Source organism: Macaca fascicularis, chromosome 4 (assembly GCF_037993035.2).
Source record: "Macaca fascicularis isolate 582-1 chromosome 4, T2T-MFA8v1.1".
Classification (NCBI taxonomy): domain Eukaryota; kingdom Metazoa; phylum Chordata; class Mammalia; order Primates; family Cercopithecidae; genus Macaca; species Macaca fascicularis.
The window spans coordinates 24,633,787-24,648,897 of NC_088378.1; the positions used below are offsets into that span (position 1 = coordinate 24,633,787).

At 35.6% G+C, this 15,111-nt stretch overlaps 1 long non-coding RNA gene across 1 annotated transcript; it reads left to right on the top strand.

The window, feature by feature from the left end:
* The first annotated feature begins 6,566 nt into the window (after window positions 1–6,566).
* On the top strand, window positions 6,567–9,138 carry LOC135970526 (uncharacterized). The gene is made up of 3 exons (XR_010586217.1): window positions 6,567–6,879; window positions 8,228–8,361; window positions 9,009–9,138. It is a non-coding gene; the product is annotated as an uncharacterized lncRNA (long non-coding RNA).
* Window positions 9,139–15,111: the final 5,973 nt, after the last annotated feature.

The following is a 15,111-nucleotide window of genomic DNA, read 5'->3' on the forward strand; positions in this document are numbered from 1 at the left end:
CCATTTGCTTACATCATTTCTGATTTGTTTGAGTAGTGGTTTGTAGTTCTCTTTGTAGAGATCTTTCAACTTCTTTGTTAGCTGTAGTCCTAGATAGTATATTCTTTTGGGGGCAATTGTGAATGGGAGCTCATTTGTGATTTGGCTCTTGGTTTGACTGTTGTTGGTGTATAGGAATGCTAGGATTTTTGCACATTGATTTTTCTATTCTGAGACTTTGCTGAAGTTGCTTCTCAGCTTCTTAAGAAGCTTTGTGGGTGAGACAATGGGATTTTCTAGATATAGCATCATGTAATCCACAAACAGAAATAGTTTGACTTCCTCTCATCCTATTTGAATATGCTTTATTTCTTTCTCTTCCCTGACTTCCCTGGCTAGAACTTCCAATGCTATGTTGAATAGGAGTGTAAGAGAGGGCATCCTTGTCTTTTACTGCTATTCAAGGGGAATGCTTCCAGCTTTTGTACATTCACTATGATGTTGGTTGTGGGTTTATCATATATGGCTCTTGTTGTTTTGAGGTATATTCCTTTAATACCTAGATTATTTTTTAACATGAAGGGATGACGAATTTTTCAAAATCCTTTTTTATATCTATTAAGATAATCATGTGGTATTGTCCTTGGCTCTGTTTGTGTGATGAATCACATTTATTGATTTACATATGTTGAACCAACCTTGCATCTCAGGAATGAAACCTACTTGATTGTGGTTGTTAAGCTTTTTGATGTGCTGCTAAAATTGGTTTGTCAGTTTTTTGTTGAGGATTTTTGCGTTGATGTTCATCAAAGATACTGGCTGAAGTTTTCTTCTTTTGTTGTGTCTTTCTCTGGTTTTGATATCAGGGTTATGCTGGTCTTATAGAATGAGTCAGGAAGAAGTCCCTTCTTTTCAATTTTTTTAGAATAGCTTCAGTAGGAATGGTACCAGCTCTTCTTGGTACATCTGGTAGAATTCAACTGTGAATCTGTGTAGTCCTTGGGTTTTTTGTTTTGTTTTGTTTTGTTTTGTTTTTTGGTTGGTAGGCTATTTATTACTGCCTCAATTTTAGAACTCATTATTGGTCTGTTCAAGGATTCAATATCTTCCTGGAAGGGTATATGTGTCCAGGTCTGGGAAGGGTGTATGTGTCCAGGAATTTATCTATTCTAGATTTTCTAGTTTATGTGCATAGATGTGTTTATAATATTTTCTGATGGTTGTTTTTATTTCTGTGGGTAACAATGGTTGTGCTAATTTGCATTCCTACCAACAGTGTACAAAGTTTCTCTTTTCTCCATGTCCTCACTAAGACTTATCTTTGGTCTTTTTTATAATAGCCATCCTATTAGATGTGTTTTTTGCATTTTCCTGATGATTAATAATGTTGAACACATTTCCATATATCTCTTGGCCATTTGTATCTACTATTTTGAGAAATGTCTAGTCAGATCTTCTGCCCATATTTAATTGGATTATTTGTTTACTTGCTGTCACGTTAGCTTAAGTTCATTATGTATTTTGGATATTAACTTTTATTAGATGAATGGCTTACAAATATTTTCTCCCAATCTGTGCATTGTCTTTTCAATCTGTTAATGGTTCCTTTGTTTTGCAGACACTTGTTAGTTTGATGAAGTCCCATTTGTCTACTTTTCTTTTGTTGCCTGTGTTTTTAGGGTCGTATCCAAAAAACTTATTGTCAAAACCAACATGAAAATGCTTACTCCCTATGACTTATTCTAATAGTTTTTCAGATTCAGAACTTACATTTAAATATTTACTGTTATCAGTTTATCCTGGTATGCTATATGAAATAAAGATCCAATTTTATTCTGTGTGTGGATATACAGCTTTCCCAACACTATTATTCTAGCTGGTTTTAAGACATTTTTCCCCTTATCAGTAGAGTATGAAAGAATTATTATAAACATCTAAAAGAAAGAATGGAGTCATTGTCAAAAAATAAAATTATAGGGTAGAATTGTAACAGAAACCTAAGGATAATTTTATGTCCTCAGTTATAAAAAAATAACATGGGGCCGGGCGTGGTGGCTCATGCCTGTAATCCCAGCACTTTGGGAGGCGGAGGCGGGCAGATCATGAGGTCAGGAGATCGAGACCATCCTAGCAAACACGATGAAACCCCGTCTCTACTAAAAATATAAAAAATAGCTGGGTGTGGTGGTGGGCGCCTGTAGTTCCAGCTACTCGGGAGGCTGAGGCAGGAGAATGGCCTGAACCCGGGAGGGTGGAGCTTGCAGTGAGCCAAGATCGCACCACTGCACTCCAGCCTGGTAGACAGAACGAGACTCTATCAAAAAAAAAAAAAAAAAAAAAAGATATAATCCGAGTTTGAAAAATAAAAGATAGTGGGGTATTTCTCCAAAGTATGAAAAGTAATTAGCACAGACAAATATTTTGGGGTTGAGGGAAGTATCTTTTCCATATGGCGCATATTTAGAGAAACAAATTGTCATTTCTAGAATTTACATGTATAATTAGAATCACTTAAACTATTGACTTTTTAAAAAAGAATGCTAAAGTTCTAATATTCAATTAGCATACAGAAGGTATTGACTAATTTTGATAAGGTAGATGCAACTTTTATAGCATCGAGTAGAAAAATTAGAAAAAAATATGACATGTTTAATTTGTAGCAAGATTTACTTAAATACTAACTAAACTCACTTTTACTTTACAGGTTGTTGTCATGATTTCAGGTAAGTTTATATGCTAGAAAACCTTCTGTTTCTCAGGTTATTACGCTTTCATTGAAATGCATCAACAGATAAATAGAAAATAGCCTGTAATTTTTAGATTGTTCATAATGAAAGTTGCTTCATTAATTCAGAAAACAGCCTTTAGTTTTAAACAATTACTTAGTTATTTCTTGATGATGATCTCTTTAGAGAGCTTTTACTTCCAAATGACTAAATTCAGAGCTCAACTCAAAGATTAATGTAGCTATAAATTATTAGTATAAACCATCATGTGGTGCAGAGCCTCCCCATTTATTCATCACCCCCAAGAAATTCTCCAGTCTTAAAATGAATGCAGTTTACTTTGAAAAGGGCAGATAGTTTAAAGACTATGTATTTATAAAGTCCACTATTTTGTTTTATCACACCTTTGAGTACCTTGAATTACTGGTATTTTTACAATAATGAGTTGACCTTGGAAAAACTTATTTGAAAATAAATGCTATTCTACTCTATTCTTACTCCAATATTCATTTAAAACTCTTCAGACATTTTCTGTGTTGGTAAATCCCAGAGAATTGGTATGTTCACCTATTTAAAATTACCAATATTAAAATACATTGGCATTCATTATGAAGCAATAGGGTTTATTAATAAGAAACTCAAGAAAAAGTATTTTACTCACCGTTTCTCTTATATTGGTAAAGGCTATGAATTTTATGGAAAATTCTGTTAAAAATAATTAAAGGTAACAGCTCTAACTGTAACTTATTACAAACATTAAGGTAGGTCTTCATAATGTTTCCTTTCTTATCAGCGTTTCTTCAGTGCTGGCAGATCCAAGAGGAAAAAAAAAAAAAAACAATAGTGAAATTCTATACTTGGAATAGTTACAATGGTTTATTGTAAATGGACAGGATAATTTTATTTCTGCTACCGTTGGTTATCTGCGCTCTTCAAACTTAAAGCTGGGATTAGGATTAAGTAACAGTTTGACTTTGTTTAGGTCCACTTTCTTGTAATTACTTCTTGTTGACGTCAAAGAACAAAAAGCAGGGGCATTGAATCTGCAGGCTTGCCTTGTAAGAAAACACATGGGATAAAGCTCCATTTTTCAAGGGACAAAATACATTCTTCATTTTCATGACAAGGTTTCTTGGAAATAAATCAGCATTATAAGACAAGGCAAAAAAAAGCAAAATGAAACTAAAGATTAATGCTCTGCTGCAATGGCATTGAGGCACTGACCTTAGATCTGGACCAGAAGGGCCCATCCTGTGTCCTGAACTGCAGAGTGCCTTCATATCAGAAACACAGAACACCTAAACCTAAAGACATTTTTGTTGATATTTTAAGCGTTTTTTAAATTTATTTTCTAGTTCAGTTACTAGTTAATATTAATTGATTGAGAAGGTTACCCGAGCTGAAAAGAGCCTCCAGATCAGAGAATGTAAGAGTGAATACTTGAATACAGAGGTAGAAAATAGGGGAGAAAATCACAATGTTTGTGTTGGAAAACTGAAGAATTTAAATAAAGATAGTTTCAAAATCATCCAATTATGCGTGTCTTAGTAGAGTGGGTTCTGCCAACACCCAGATAACTGTGGTCCCCCTCTATGCAGCTCTAGTCATCTAGTTTGGAGAGGCACCTAGGTGCCTAGAAATCCTGAGCTGGAAAAGAGAAGTGAAGGGATGGTAAACTCACTGACCATGGTTCCTTGGGAAGTGTGTCTATCCTGTCTTAATCTCAAATTCAGGTGGTTTTGGTCACTATCCAGAAGATCTTTGGTCACTGCCCAGGTTTGCCAAGTCCTGTCCTAGCATATCCAGTTCTCCCAGACTCACAGGCAGCAGAAAAGAGTTAATTTTGCCTCCTGAGTGTAAGGGCCGTCACCAGGGAGTGGGCTGGGGGTCTTGGGTGGGAATATGAACAGGGAGATGGACATGAGTTGATTTATAAGTTTTAAATATTGAAGGCATCCGATACAGTAGTCTTATCTGTACTTTGCCCTGCACATGGATGAGAACAGTCTGCATTTTGCTGTCATATTCAGGCACATTCTGCAGTTTGTCTTCTTTCAAACTGTTGTACTTTTCATACACTCTGATTTTCCTTAGGCTTTTTTTGTCCAAATGAATGAATAATCTTCTATTCTTGATTACAATAACTTATCCCAGCATAACTTAAAATTTTCTCCACAAAAATAATTTTAAAATTAAATGAAAAGGACAACCTTTCAACTGTGCCCTTGGGAGCGTCCTGTTCCATGTGAAAGGCACTAGCCTCTGAGAGTAGCTGCTGAGGAAGCCTCAGCAGGACATGCCTAAGCAGCTTAGATTCCACACCACCGTGGGTGTTAAACACATACAGAAGAAAGGTCTCAGGAAAGGGCTTTTTGTGAACAGAAGGGTTAGAGCTGTCAGCCTCAATGCTGCCACTAGGATCTGATTGGGCACTTCAACAACAGCCTCTCCATCCATTTTCATAGGAAATCTCAAAGCCACTTATAGTTACTTAGCGTTGACTTAAAAGACCCTGCTGACTCAGAACTCAGACTTTCTGCCTTGGCTGATGGTAAGTTACCATTGTACCCTTTTCTCCTTACCATGACCTGTTCATCTTTTCCTGGTAAAATGGCAAGCAAGAATTAATGTTTTAAAGCACTGTAAATATGAGGATGTACCAGTATACTGGGATCTCAACAGAGAGATTAAATTTAAATTATCTAGAAAAGAAATTTTGTGAAAATCCTGGTTGAGAGAAGGAATGATTAACCTTTGTTTAGTGAGGCCAGACGGGTGGCTATGTGACATTCTTCCATCAAATTAGAACAAGAAAATAGCCTGTATGGAGTTTATCAGCTTAATTTCTATAAAAATTCTTTCATTAGGTAGTATTCTTAATGCTATGCCCCAAATAAATGAAATAAGAATTTTCATATCTTTTAACTTCAAGGAAGCTCAGAAAAAAATTAAACTTAAATGTTTATAATTTATTAAATAGTGAGTGCTTTACTTTTCCCTCTCCATGTTTAACATATTTATTGATTTTAGACTGTTCTATGTTGTTTATGTACCTTTAACTGATAAAACATACGAAGTCACATTTGAAAGCATATGGGTTATAAATATTGAAATTATTTGAAATTTCTTAGAATAATAATTCGTGTATTAAAGCTATAAGCTTCATGTCCATTTTCTATTTATTTCTTTTATTATTCAGAATAAACCTGTTAGGAAGACATTTATATAGGTAAGTCATTTTCAGTTAGTTTAAATGAATTGCTGTAGATCACTCAGCAATAATGAAAACTCTAACATCTAGTTTTCTCCAAATCTAGATTGCAAATGATAGCAATACTAAAATAAAAACACAGGATTTGGTTTCAGAATAAAATTTACTAAGAGACAGCAACAAAAATTCTATGAAGTCAAGATCTTTCCTGTTTTCTCAAACTTTTATAGCCTAACAGAATTTAATTTAATGGCTGTATAAATGTTTTCTTTCTCATTTACTTAGTCTAACTAAAGAAATAAAATTAATAAAATTCATTATGTGTGTCTTGGATCCAAATGATGAAAATCATTATTTTAATGATACTTTCCATCTTGTCAAATTTTTTAAATGCACAGTTTCAAAAATTAACATACTTCAATTTTTTTAAAATTAATTTATTATTATACTTTAAGTTGTAGGGTACATGTGCATAACGTGCAGGTTTGTTACATATGTATACTTGTGCCATGTTGGTGTGCTGCACCCATCAACTCGTCATTTACATCAGGTATAACTCCCAATGCAATCCCTCCCCCCTCCCCCCTCCCCATGTTAGGCCCCGGTGTGTGATGTTCCCCTTCCTGAGTCCAAGTGATCTCATTTTTTTTTTTTTTTTTTTCAGTTGGAGTCTCGCTCTGTCGCCGAGGCTGGAGGGCCTGATCTCCGCTCACTGCAAGCTCCGCCTCTCGGGTTCACGCCATTCTCCTGCCTCAGCCTCCTGAGTAGCTGGGACTACAGGCTACCACCACTACCACGCCGGGCTAGTTTTTTTTTTGTTTTGTTTTGTTTTGTTTTGTTTTTTGTATTTTTAATAGAAACAGGGTTTCACCGTGATCCGCCCACCTCTCGGCCTCCCAAAGTGCTGGGATTACAGGCTTGAGCCACCGCGCCCGGCCACTTCAATCTTTTTTTTTAAGTGAAGTAAGGGTACTAGTGACTTGTGTAACGTATTCAATACCATATATAATACATGCGGTAAATAAAACGAATTATGCTATGTGATGGCAGAGCAGCTTCTAAATTTTTACCTCAGTAAAAGCAACCAAGATATGATTATTATTTTCTTTCACTAAGTAGTTAATACTTCTTCTAAACACTTACAGATGGTCAATTCTTGCTGAGACAAGTGAAGATCCTTTCTTCCATAGAATAAAGCTGACTTTTTCCCTTCAGCATTTCCTAACCCAAAGCAAGTCATGCTGTTTACACCTCTATATGGCATATTAAGTGAAATAAAAGACTTATCTTCTTTTGTCATTTTTTATAGAAACATTTACAGTTTTGTAAATGATGCTAACACATTCCCACTATTCCTGTGTTTCAGTAACAATTTAAAAACTTTCATGAAATTCTTAGTCTGATGTATTTAGTTACCTTCATATTTTACATTTTTCTTTTGTCCTTAAAAAAAACCTTCCAACGTGTTTATAACTTGCAAACATTTGGCTTCATGGCCATTCAAATACACTTTAGCCAAATTTTTTCATATAAGTTATAAATATTTGGCACTCTTTAGTTATATATATTTTGGCTTGGAGTGCTATGATAAATGTAGAATTATCAATAAACTCATTTTCTTATGTAGAGAATGTTGACTTATGAAATAGTGTACTTTTGTATTATAACATCATTACCATTAGCATCATTACAGACCATGTTTCAAAAATTTTAATTATACACATTTGCATGAAAGTGAAGAGAGAGCATTTTATTTGGCTTAGACATTGGAGTCCAAGCATATCTAAGAAAGGATGAAAAAACTTAATACTGTTAAAATTCAACATTTATGTTTCTGCTATGTGTCATTCACTTTCCCAACTGTTCAACTGGTATTAGTTGGAAGGGCAAGTCCTAGGCAAATAGAGAAATGGTTGTTTTGTATACAAGTTGCCATCCCATATGTCCTCTCAGACTGCTCCATTGTCTTGATCCTACTGGGTCAAGTACACTTGGTACGCTGGGTTTTATGTACACTTGTGTTTATTTACATGTGTGAGAACTTGCATGTCCTACAGCACACATTCAGAGTCTAAGAAGTTAGCCAGTGAATTAGCTTAATGCATTAGAGTGTACTAGAGTCATCTGGAGAATGCTCTCATAAATTATACACATATATGCAATATGCTTTCAGTTTAACTTGGTCTCATAGAGATACTGTCCTCATATTTAATATTTATTGACAACTGAAGATTTCAGTCCTGTAAAGAAAGTTTGACTCTGGGTCTTGCAATATGAGCTCAATTTTGTTATTCTGTACATTTCTTCATAGCCCTTCACAAAAGCTGCTCACAAATAGCTGCAAATTCTCAAGCAGGTTTATTTGGATATGTACAAGCTATTATTGATGTATCTAAACTTTTCAAAAGTCAACAAATTGAGCTGAAAGTTGGTTACTTCCTGAAGGTAAAGACCCTTTAATTTATCTCTGTAACCTCAGTACCTAGCATAACACCTGGGGCATAGTGGATGCTCAATATATTTTTGTTGAATGAATGAATAAATAAATATACAAATGAGCAAATGAATAAATGAAAAGGCATTATATTCCATGGGAACATAAAATATGTCTGTGTTTTTGAAGATATTCAATAATTTACATTGCTTGGAACTATAATTTACCTACTGCTGAAATGACTTTCAACTTGTTCTTAATAAAAGGCCTTGATCAAACATAGCTTTGGATTTAAAATGGCCTCTCACATTTTGTACCTTTTGACAAGGTCATCAGAAAATAGTGAGATATTTAATCAACCTTGATGAAATCTAAAAAATATTTTGTCAATTATTTAACGTCATTATGATTCTTACAATACTGAGGAAATTTTAAAAATTGTATAAATTTATATGTACTAAACCTTTTTACATACATATGTATGCTTCAAAAAGTATATTCAATAATATATATACATTCTACTTACTCAGTAACATTACATATTTAACATAAATAATGGTAATAACAGTATAGTAAATAATAGTATATTTCTCATCCATTTTTTTTAAACTGCATATTATAATAATAGGTAACTATAGCCTTATTCTTTTTTTTGCAGATGAAGAAACAAGAGTTTAAATGGGTAAAGAGATTTCCTCAGGGCTACACGTTAAATAAGAGTTTAATATATGCCCAATAATTCTGACTCCCAAATCAATGTCCTCTTAATTAAAAGATGATACTTCCTAGCTCTGTAGTAGTGCTCTAAAATTACTCTATAAAATAATTTTATTTGTTTAAAAGAGGGTATGTGAAACTAAAATTCACAAGATCTCAACATCCTAGGCTAATGATGGAACTTAAGTATATCAGTCTTGAGTAAATTGTACCATTCCAAACATTCATTAATTCATTCATTCAGTAAGCACTCATTGACCAAATACTTAGAGCAAGGAACTTGGTACAGAAATGAATTTGAAACTGTCTTTCACGTTAAAGAGCTCAGAGTATAGTGAGATGGACAGATGTTTCAATAAATAAGTCACAGAGAAAAATAATAATTGATAAATAAAACCTATGAGCAAGTAACAGTAGGAACAAAAGATAAAATTTTGTAAGATGTTTTCATAATTGAGAGATGCTCTGCTTTTATAGAACTTGCTCACAGTTAGCCAAATTGAGAGATGGAGAGTACGGTCCTCCAGATTGTCAAGTCTGTCCAAGTCTTCCAATCCCGACTACAAATGTCTGGGGTCCAGCTACAAAGTTAGAGGAAATAGTTCACAAAAGGCAACTCTCACTTCTGACAGAAAATCCAAGTTTGGTGGTTTACCAAAACTGCTCTAACCCAAAAAAGACTTGCAGGACTCTGCGAAACATATTATACTCATAATTTTGTTTATTACAGGTAAGAGATACAAATTAGAACCAGCCAAAGGAAGAGGTGCATGGGTTAGAATCTGGCAGCCTAAATGCAAAGCTTGTGACATCGTCAGGATATATAACCCTCTCATATCAATGCGTGATAATGTGTATGTTGTATTACTATACTAATCCAGGAAGCTCACCCAAGCCGGAGTGTCTAGAGATATTGCTGACTGATTGCACAGCCATGGGTGACTGATTCAGCCTATGGTTGAATTCTACCTCCTAACCTCAAATAACTCAAAGCCCAAAAACTCTAATAACATAATTGGTCTTTCTGGCATGCTCAGCTCTCAAACTTAGACTATTGCATATATCTGGCCCGACCTTTAGTCATCTATTTAACATAAACTATCAGATGTGGTCTCATCATGAATGAGGAAGACACTCCTATCACTTGAGAAATTTCAAGTAATAAGAAGGTTGCCACCCAGAAGCTAAAGACAAAAGCAAGCCCTGTCTCTTTGGACAAATTCTTTACTACACAAAATTGTATATAATTTATACATAATACAAACATTTTTATTCTATAATCTGCCAAATTTAATTTCTAGTTAAAATACTCTGATCAAATCATCTAAACAGCTGAAATGATTTTCGTGGGATTCTTCTCATTTCTCCCAAAACACCCTCTCTGTTTAGAGAAAATTGAAAAATCAGGAAACCACTAAAGAAATGGATTTCCTAAAGACAAAATATTCAGCACCTTAATAATCATATGTAATAATAGAGTCACTCTCTTCTGTGGTCAAGGCATTGTGCTAAATGCTGTGAGAGACTCACGTAGATGACATTCTCTACCCTCAAACAGTGCACATTCTACTAATGGAAACAGATATGAGCATTATCTAACTACAATACAGAAAGAGCACATTAAAGGCTATAGTACAAGTGCAAAGGGCTGTGGAACAAAATATGAAAGAAAGGATTACTTTGAGGTAATAGCATATAGGTCATTGAACTTGAATGAGGCTTTACAGGATAGGTGAATCTTAATTGGAGGACCTTGGGGAGAAGTACATTTCTGCATACAGTACAGTGAGAACATTTCAGTGACTTAGAAAAACAGAAAATGTGTTCAGAAAGAAAGGTAAACAGAATGTGTGAGTTCCAAACATCATTTGAGGAGAAAAGCTTAAGTTAAATTGTGTTGGACACTGAAGTCCCTGAAAAGAAATGTTGAATCATTTTTTTTGTAAGCAGTTATGATTGCTTACAAAGGGGGCATTTTACTTATTATAATAATTAATCTGTAGATGGATTGTTGTGAGAATAACAATTTTCTCTTGAAAATTTATGTAGTGACTTTCACTATAGTATGAATAATGGATGAATTTATTTAAGTGTGGTTTACCCAAGTAATAAAAATAGCAAACCACTGTAATCCCAGCACTTTGGGAGACTGAGGTGGGCAGATAATGAGGTCAGGAGTTCGAGACCAGCCTGACCAAATGGTGAAACCCCATCTCTACTAAAAATACAAAAATGAGCTGGGTGTGGTGGCAGGTGCCTGTAATCCCAGCTACTCAGGAGGCTGAGCCAGGAGAATCATTTGAACCCGGGAGGTGGAGATTACAGTGAGCAGAGATCGTGCCACTGCACTCCAGCCTGGAGACGGAGTAAGACTCTGTCTCCAAAAACAAAACAAAACAAAACAAAACAAACAAAACCAAAAAAACAAAACAAACATGCTACAGCATAGAACATGAATGTATGTAGTAAATTTCTTTTGCTATTTTTATTACTTGGGTAAGTCATATTTGAATATCTTGTTGCATTATTCTTACTTTTCCATAATTATAGAACAGATCAGAATTAATTGAGGTGCAGAATTGCAAAGGAAATTTGAGGACATTTGAACAAACCATTGAGAATTATTGAAACTGTGTAATATTAGAAGTTTATTCATGGACTTCTTCAAGATAGCATTTTCTGGTTTTACACTCTCTTATCAAATGTTTCTGGAGGATGGGAGATAATTTGTTTCCCATTTCCATAGACTATAAACATTAAAATGATAAGCCTTATATACATAAAAGGAATGTGTTTGAAACAAAATTTCGGCACTCATTCAGAGTTCCAAATGATTTTATTTCACAGGCTTATTGACTTCTACCCCTAGAACTATTTGTATCTCAAAGAGAAAAAAAAAAGGAAACCTCTTTTCTCGTATCTATGTTTTAACCTATGTTTTCTTATTGTCATAGACCATTGGTGTTGAAAAGAGTTCCAATAATAAAAAATATACTCTCTGAATTCATATAAGTGATGGGTACCTACACAGGAAGCAAGTTCAAGCATTTGCCATAGGATTAACACATTGTCATTTACAAAATGTTTCCTTTCCTTTCCCAAAGCTACTTTTCAGTTTCACCAAGATTTTTGTGAAACTTGACTTTTTGTATCAGAAGATTAAATGTTATTCGTTTATTTTAATCTTGCTTTTTCTTTTATCTGTATGCTAACAAATTTACACAGTATTTGGTTTTCAAATTTTCATTCTTCTAATGATTGACCTACTCTTGGCACTTCATCTTTATCTCTATCCCCACCTTAAATTATAATTAAACCTAAATTAAAACAATTTAATTCAGTGCTTATGCTTAGGTAACTAGCCCTTATTCTATACTGTAAAAGATGATTGAATCACAAATCCAAATTCTTTCAGAAAACTTATCAGTTATATTACTATTAGGAGTGAAATGAGGTTGCGATTAGTTTTTTATGAAGTAGTTTGGGTGCATGATAAGATTTATGGTAATGTCTTATCAATTAAATATTATAAAACATTTAGTGCATTCCAAAATGATGTGAAACCTATAAATTGAGTAGCTCAGGCACACCGTCAGTCTCTCCTTCTTCTCGCTCTCTTATTTCTTCTCTACTACTCAGCAGAAAGAATAGTCACATAGTCAGCACTTACAGGGCAAGGGGATGTGTCTCCCTATTCAGCAAACTAAATCACTAATAATTTTTTACATTTATATTTTAGATGTCAAACCATTATTTATTTATTTTGTGCTGCATAGTACCTATGTGTGAGAGTTACATAAATGATGCTTAAAAATTAAAACTAAAGACTTCTCTTCAAGGAAAGATACCTAAAGGAAATATTCAAAACAAAGATGGTCAAGTAAATAAGTATATCTAGCATAGTTTGAGGCCACCTGGAAAAGTAAAGGAGTCAGGACAGCTTGTATCAAATAAATAATTTTAACTTCAGTTTCCTGTTAACTGATAAATCATGGTGTCAAGATGGCATTGATGTATGGTGAAACTGTTACTGCTGGTGCCATATGAAACATATCACACAACTCTGGCCGCAGTCCCCTGTCATTACAGATATCACCTGGATTTTGCAAAGGGGGAAGGGTCAAAATTGATTATACTGTTTAAAGTGATACACTCCCAGACTTCATAAATTTGCAGCACACAAAGCACATTAGAGCATATTACCTCATTTAGCATTCAAACGGGCCCCCAAAACAGAAGGGGCAAAATAATATTACTCCTCCTTTGATGGAATGACATCTGGGAAAGTTCAAGTAACTTGATAAGAAATGACATGTTAGTCGATGAAAATCAAGATTTCAACAGCGACTTTTCTTCTCCCCAACCCCCAGTCCCTCATAAGCAACTAAGGCAATGGGCTGCCAGACCATTTTCTTAGGTTGCAAACTCTAGACGGTATGGGAGAAGCTCACTTTTATAAGTGGTCATGACAGACAACACTAAAAAGTGGAAATATTGGTAGTGCCCTCCCTGGCACCAGGGAGATCTGAATTTGAGCTCCAGCACTGCCTTTTAACCTTAAAAAATTGTTTAATCTCTCTGCATCTTGGTTTTGCAAATTGGGCTTTAAAAGGCCTGGCTCTGTAAGATTTATTTCTCTCTCTCTCTCTCTCTCTCTCTCTCTCTTTTCTTTTTTTTTTTTTTTTGAAACGGAGTCTCGCTCTGTCGCCCAGGCTGGAGTGCAGTGGCACAATCTCTGCTCACTGCAAGCTCCGCCTCCCGGGTTCACGCCATTCTCCCGCCTCAGCCTTCCGAGTAGCTGGGACTACAGGCACCCGTCACCTCGCCCAACTAATTTTTTGTATTTTTTTAGTAGAGACGGGGTTTCACCGTGTTGGCCAGGATGGTCTCCATCTCCTGACCTCGTGATCTGCCCGTCTCGGCCTCCCAAAGTGTTGGGATTGCAGGCGTGAGCCACCGCACCCGGCCTGACTTTGTAGGATCTCTGTAAGGATTAGAAACATTTGCGTATTTGTTTGCATGTTAATTTTCAATAAATGCTATTTGCCCAGTGAGGGGTCAGAGCTCTGGCAATGGAGAGTGGTTGAATTGCTGGTGGTAAAGAGAATTTACCAACAACAGTATAGGTTTGAAAAGGGAAGTTTTATTAGATAGGAAGAACGCTGCCTTAAGAGTGCGGGAGAGAGCTTTAGCAAGACAGGACTGAACACACTGTGGTGGACTTTCCTTAGGGGAATTTATAGACCTTGTAGCTGGAGTTTAAGGGTAATTTGGACCATATTGGCCACATATGATAAATCATCATGATAAATGATTACATTTGTAGACATTTTGGTGCCTTAATGTCAGCAAGGGTTGCACAATGAGTTCTGACATGCATGCATTCTGGAGATGTATAGAAATTCTAGTTACTTACACATTTTTGGGGAGAAGCCAAACATACCAGATGCCAGCTTTAGGTAATAGTGAAGTCTAATTACTTCTGAATTCCTCAGATACGGAGTTTTACTTCCGGATGGTCTGCTTGATGGCCATCAGGTGGTCTTGGCTCTCCTCGCTATTATTATTCATTTCATATGATAATTAGTGCTCTGAACAACCAAAAGAAGTAAATGACATTGTCATAATTTAAGCGGTACAGACACTGAAGCACAGAAATGTTTAAAAAAAAAAATGCTCAAGATCTGGCCGGGCGCGGTGACTCACGCCTGTAATCCCAGCACTTTGGGAAGCCGAAGCAGGCAGATCACGAGGTCAGGAGATCAAGACCATCCTGGCTAACATGGTGAAACCCCGTCTCTACTAAAAATACAAACAATTAGCTGGGTGATGTGGCAGGCACCTGTAGTCCCAGCTACTCGGGAGGCTGAGGCAGGAGAATGGCGTGAACCCAGCAGGCGGAGTTTGCAGTGAGCCGAGATGGGGCCACTGCACTCCAGCCTGGGCAACAGAGTGAGACTCCGTATCAAAAAAAAAAAAAAAAAAAAAAAAAAATTGCTCAACATCACACTTCTGGTCAGTGGTATAGTCAGGGTGCCAATCCA